We start from the raw sequence: 6831 nt of genomic DNA, 5'->3' as shown, positions 1-6831 counted from the left end.
CAAGAAGGTGGCACAAAAATTGGTCTAGCATGCAAAATATAAAGTGGCAAAGTGAGACAAAAACAACATAAAGAGGGGAAACAGAGGGACATGGGAGCAGAGAACATGTATGCTATGGAAACTAAGTTGGTATCTTTTCAAATTAGTGGGTTATAGATGTAGGATATATAATACAAATTCCAGGGTAACCACAAAGAAAGTATTTTTAAAACACACAGAAATAGAAATAAGAAAGGGATCAGTCATATATTTCAAAAAAGGATGAGCTCCACAGAAAAGGAGGTTGCAATAAAGGCAGAGACCAAAGCAAAGAAAAAGATAGAATTTAAAAACCAAAGGACAATATGGCTGAAGTAAGTAAAGTACTGCCTTGTCAGTAACAACACTGAGGTTAACGGATTAACTCCCCAACCAAAAAACACAGATTGACAGAATGGATCAAAAAGCACGATCCAGGGAAGCGGCTGTGGCTCCATCAGTTGGGCTCTGGTCTACTATATGGGCCCTGGGTTCATCACATCCCGGGGCCTCCTTGTGAAGGCAGGCTCGCCCACATGCCATGGAGAGCCTCCAGCCTGCAAGCGCCGCGGAGAGCAAACTCAGCAAGGTGACGCAACAAAAATGGAGACAAGTAAAAACACAGAGGCGCACGCAGCGGATGGACACAGAGAACAGACAGCAAGCAAGCCACGGTCAGAGGAGGAGGGGGGGGATAAAAAAACAAAACATGAAAAGCATGATCCAACTATAAGCTGTTACAAGAGACAAAGAAGGACATTATGGGAAGCAGATTTGGCTAAACTGATAGAGCATCCGCCAACCACATGGGAGGCCCAGGGTTCAAACCCAGGGCCTCCTGACCCATGTGGTGAGCTGGCCCATGCGCAGTGCTGATGTGCACAAGGAGTGTCCTGCCCTGCAGAGGTGTCTCCACCTAGGGGAACCCCACGCACAAGGAATGCACCCTGCAAGGAGAGCTGCCCTGTGTGAAATAACATGCAGCCTGCCCAGGAGTGGCGCCACACACACAGAGAGCTGACGCAGCAAGATGATGCAACAGAAAAAGATACTGATTCCCGGTGCTGCTGACGAGAATGCAAGTGGACACAGAAGAAAACACACGAATAGACACAGAGAGCAGCCAACAGGGGGGGAGGAGAGAGAAATTAATTTTTTTTTAATCCTAAAAAAAAAGGACATTATATATTAATAAAAGGGGCAATCCACCAAGAAGAAATATCAATCATAGACATTTATGTGACTAACCACGGCACCCCAAAATACATCAGGCAAACCCTGGCAAAACTGAAGGGAGAAACAGACTGCTCTACAGTACTAGGTGGAGACTTCAATACAGCAATCTCATCAACAGATAGAACATCTAGACTGAAGAGGAATAAGAAAACAGAGAACCTGAATAATGTAAGTGACCCTCACCTCACAGACATACACAGAACATTGCACCCCAAAACAGCAGGATATAACTTCTTCTCAAGTGCACATGGATTGTTCTCCAGGACAGACCACATGTTGGGTCACAAAAGTTTTCTTGACACTATATTCCCTGCTGACCTACTGGAATTGCCATGAGAGTCAATTCAGCTAATAAAGCAGCTACTGAAGTCTAGAGCGCCATATATGTATAAATGGGCAGTAGGCCATAGATCAAGACTAGTTTTCAGGGTATGACAAGCTTATAATGACAAGTGCCCATTGCTGACTCTCCACAGATGTTCAGAGGAGTCCTCATGTAAGGTGCATTCACCTGCATGAATTATGCCTTGCTGTGTCACCTTCAGTTTCCTTAGATTTACCAGAAAGATTTGCACTTCAGGATTGGCTCACGAATCATAAGGAATATTAGGCCTTTTACTGAGTTTTTTTCCCAAAGCCACTCACTTTCCCAATGACAATTAAAATTTCATCATTACCACCTTGGAATAGTAAACATTTTTCCATGCAGATCAAGACTTCCTTAAACTATTAATGTGTTTTTTATAAATAGGAGCAATTAATAAAATTAAGCAACTCCTTCTGCTTGCCTGCTTCAAAATAAAACTCCTACTAACAATATATGAAAATCCATTCCAGCCTTATGAAATACACCATTTATCTCTACTGGTTTACTAATATCTACTGACCGCCTATGGAGTATGAAACATTCTGTTGCTTATTTTAGCAGATGGAAAAAGAAGACGATCCCACCCATGTCCCTAAGAAGCTTAAAATCTACTTAGAAAAAACAGATTATAAAATATATTACCACCACAAGGGCAAAAGCATGAACTGTAAGTTCAAAGCATGGTGAAATGAGCAGGGATGAAGTCCTAACATTTGACATCAGAGCAGAACATGTTCATAATTCCATGAAGTACTCAAAGTTGGGTTTCCCTCACTATGCTTTTTTCACATATCTGTTACTACCATTTTTTTTTCTCTCCTCTTCCCGCCTGTTGTCTGCTCTCTGTATCCATTCACTGTGTGTTCTTCTGTGTCCGCTTGCATTCTTATCAGCCGCACCGGGAATCTGTGTCTCTTTTTGCCACATCACCTTGCTGCATCAGCTCTCCATGTGTGCGGCGCCATTCCTGGACAGGCTGCACTTTTTTCACGCTAGGCGGCTCTCCTTACAGGGCACACTCCTTGAGTGTGGGGCTCCCCTACATGGGGGACACCCCTGCATGGCACGGCACTCTTGCACACATCAGGACTGCGCATGGGCCCGCTCCACACGGGTCAGGAGGCCCTGGGTAGCAAACCCTGGACCCTCCGTATGGTAGGCAGATGCTCTATCAGTTGAGCCATGTCTGCTTTCCAAGTTACTACCATTTGAAAATCAGGAAATTTCATATAAAACAGAGATTCTCAGGTTTTCTTTAAAAGTCCTCTGACCCAGCAAAAGTAGACCCACATTCCTGCGTGGCAACAACTAGACAGTTCATGACTTCCCAAAGTGTGGATCAGGGAGTCGGCAGCCTGGGCACGACCTCCGAGCCTGTCAGAAATGCAGACTGTTGGGCCCCACCCAAGACTAACTTGCTCAAACTGCAATTGCTCTAGAGCCAGGATACAATTGCTCTAGAGCCTTTGCTCTCCTCAGCCACACCGCAGAAACTAAAGCTGTGCCCAAATCCTTGTCTTCCTTACCGAGAGAAGATAAATCGTGGTTTTCACAGATAGATAATTTTTGGCCAAATGTGGAGTCTCAAGAATTAAAATTTCAACAAGTGAACCACCAAGAGTAAATTATAGCACAGGTCAGCCATGAAATTGCAGTGGTGTATTTTTAGGGCCATCGTACGCTAGCAGACAAGGCCTATTTGTTTTCCTTTTACTGCAATATTGAATTTCGAAATTGCTTCCTTGGTTCAAAAAGCTCTGATGTCATTTGTGTTGTGTCAGTTGCAAAACAAATTCAAGTAATCTTGAAGAATCTAATAATCATGTGTCAACCAAAGATGAGGGCTACGTTTTTTATTTCTATGAATAATGCATCTTTAATGAAACCATTTCACTCCACAACTTTGGAAACTATAGCCTAAATCTTTCTTCCTATCACATTATTTTCTTCTGGGCGGTCATTTTCCTGCCTTTGCTGGAAATTTCGAGATGCAAGGAAAGGAGAAGTCAGGTGGACTGACATGAGCATTTAGGATCACTTACCATTGATGTGCCATCACAGCAAACTTTCTCACCCCAAAGAGTATGATTTTCACTTGGTGCAACCCATTTGCTTTTCCTCCTGAAATACGCAATTTTCCATCTGTTCCAGGTGTTGGCTCCCATCAATGTCTGGCATGAGGGAAAAGAGCTCAAAAAATAAAATGAAGCCTTGCTTCAGCAATCCTGTCAGAATTCCCCAGTGGAACTTCTAAACTGGCCCACTTTTCAAAGTGACATAAGCAATGAGCCATTTAGTGATTCCACTTGAAATAGGAAACCCAGGCTGTTTATCCCTGAGCATTTCCATAAGGTAAAAGAAGTAACCAGGAGGGAAGAGAAAGAGAACTTTTTCATACGATCAACCCCAGGATAGTGGTATCTGCCGGGGGGGGCTGTGTTGAGAAGAATTTTGAGGTCATTTCTAGACATGATGGGAAAAGTAAGGCGATCAGTGAACAAATCTGCTTAGTTGCACAAGGGCGCGCAGAGGCCAGTGTGCCATCCTGGCTTCATTCTTCTAAAAGTCAGAGATGTTTCAAAGCTCACCAAGAAGAATCCAATATGTTTTACTATATATATACAGACACACACACACAAAAGTATCTCTTAATGCCAAGCATAACTGATGGCATTGGAGAAATTACAGATCTTAGCATCTTCCCACAATGGGTCACCACACAAAAAAAGTGATTTAGGGTTTTTTCCAGACAACCATATAAGAATCCTATAACAACCTTACATATGTATTGTTCATATCCAAGCTCCAAAACATTGGCCCCACTCCATTGGAAGGTCTCTTTAAAAATAAATACTCCGTGAGCCCCAGCCGGCAGGGCCCCTGGCACGCCCCAGGAGCCGGCTCTCAGCCCGAGCTGCATGGCCCAGGGGAGGCAGGAGGCTCCGGAGGCACACAGCCTCCAGGCCCACAGCAGAGACTCGGAGGACCGTGAGTGTGAGAAGATGATGCCCGGACCCAGAGGCTGGGCCCTGGCAGACACTTGCCCACCTTCCCCCACTTCAGAATGCACCTCGGATGTGGAACCGGACACCCGGGAGATGGTGCAAGCCCAGAACAAGACAAGAAGTCCAGAACCTTCCAGTCCCCGGGCCTGAGCCACCTGGCATTCAGGGGCATCATGAAGAAAGGCTGCTAGGTGCCAACGCCCATCCAGAGGACCAACCAGTGGCCCTTGATGAGAAGAACGTGGTGGCCGTGGCCTAATCGGCAGGGGCAAGACGGCCTGCTTCCTCACCCCAATGGCCGGAGATGCCCAGCCCCGAGCCCACGCCCTCAGCCTCTCGCCCGCCTGCACGCTGGCCTTGCAGCCCACGAAGTTCACCAAGGAGGTGGGCAAGCTCACAGACCTCAAGCCCACCCTGATCTTGGGTGGAGATAAAATAGACGAGTTTGTAGTCCTGCAGGAAAATCCCGACATAATCGGCCTGGGCAATGGGTGCACCGTGACGCTGCAGAGCAGGGAGTACGTGTGTTCCACGAGACAGGCTCTTTGAAATGGGGTTTGCAGAGCAGCTGCAGGAAATCATGGGCCGCCTCGCCGAGCCCACCAGACGGTGCTGTTCTCTGCACGCTGCCCCAAGTTGGTGGAGTCCGTACAGGCGGGCCTCACCGACTCGGAGCCTGCCAGCCTGGCCGTGGACGCCGCGCTCAGAACTGCCGCCTTCCACGCGCACGAGGACGCCCAGCGCGCGGCGCCGCTCCCCCTGCTGCGCAGCGTTGTGAGGCCACGGAACCAGTTGGTGCCACGCCGAACCGTCCGCAAGGTCAACCTGGCCACGTTCACACAGAGCAAGCGCTCCACCCCATGGTCACTGGCCCCAGCCGCCAGGGGCCTGGATATCCCGCTGGGGCACAATGTCATTAACTACAGCTTCCTCGCCAAGGGCAGGCTCTTCCCGCACGGCGTGGGCCTCGTGGCCCGGGCTGGAGGGAGCAGCCCTGCCTACTCCTTGGTGGCTCCGGACCAGGTCCCCTATCTGGGGCACCTGCACCTGTACCTGGGTCGTGCGCTTGCCCTCGCCGCTCCCGTGGGGAGCCCGCAGGCTAGGCGGCTGCGGACGGCTGCTGGGCCGGGAGCCGCAGAGCGTGCGGGACCACCGCGGCTGCGGCCCACGGAGCGCCCTGAAGGCGTGGCTGGAGCTGCGGGGCCTGGGCCGCGTCCATCAAGGGGGCCAAGGAGCCGGGCCTCGCGGGCCTGGACCTGCACCCACTCTTCAGCTCGAGCTCGGAGGAGGAGGAGCTCCAGCGGCTGAGGCTGTGCTCAGTGTCGAGACCTACCGCTCGAGGGCGAACATCTCTGAACTCAGCGCCCCAGCTGGGAGCCGGCGGCCAGGCCGTGCGCGCCGGGCGGCAAGTCCAAGCAGCCGATCCTGAAGCTGCTGCGACCGGCTCAGGAGCTGCGCTTCCCGCAGCGCTAGGGCTCAAGCAGCTCTCCCCCGCAACCGCCGGGGGGGGGGGAGGGGGGGGGGCCGGAGCCGCGGCAGGGCGCCCACTCCAAGAAGGGACAGATGAGGAAGAAGATATAAGGCCCGGGGCCCAACCCCGTGGATCCTGGTTCCACCCAAGCTGGATGTCAACGTACGCCTGCCGAGCATGGCTGCGTGCCTGGACCTGAGCCCGCCACTGGGGCGCTCCCTGCAGAAACTGTCATCCATGGGGAGGACAGCTGTAGGGTCATGCGTAAGGCAGAGGCATGTGAGCAGGGTTTTGAAGGATGCCTAGGAGTTCACCAGCAAAACCTGGTAGTCCAAGCCCTGAGTTGACAACTTGGCTGCTGCCACTTGCGTGTGTAAATCGGTTTCAGCGGCCCTGGCCACAAGGTCTGAGCCCTGAGTGCCTAAGCCCAGAGGGTGTATTTTGGTTTTTGGTTTTGTTTTTTTATTTATTTCTCTTCCCCTTCCCACCCCTCCACCCCCCCACACACACACCCCACCCCACCCCCGTTGTCCATTCTCTGTTTCCATTTCACTGTGTTCTCTTTTTGTGTCCACTTGCATTCTTGTCAGCGGCACTGGGAATCTGTCTCTTTTTGTTGTGTCATCTTGCTGCATCAGCTCTCCCTGTGTGCAGCACCACTCCTGGGCAGGCTGTCCTTTTTTTACACAGGGTGACTCTCCTTGTGGGGGCACACTCCTTGCGTGTGGAGTTCA

The 6831-nt window shown here is 50.4% G+C and overlaps 1 pseudogene; it reads left to right on the top strand.

The window, feature by feature from the left end:
• The first annotated feature begins 344 nt into the window (after positions 1 to 344).
• On the top strand, positions 345 to 6055 carry LOC101428658 (ATP-dependent RNA helicase DDX54 pseudogene; annotated as a pseudogene).
• Positions 6056 to 6831: the final 776 nt, after the last annotated feature.

This window comes from Dasypus novemcinctus, chromosome 26, assembly GCF_030445035.2.
Source record: "Dasypus novemcinctus isolate mDasNov1 chromosome 26, mDasNov1.1.hap2, whole genome shotgun sequence".
In the NCBI taxonomy this organism is placed as follows: Eukaryota; Metazoa; Chordata; class Mammalia; order Cingulata; family Dasypodidae; genus Dasypus; species Dasypus novemcinctus.
The sequence above is the reverse complement of the archived record's forward strand: the minus strand, read 5'-3'. Positions and strand labels throughout refer to the sequence as shown.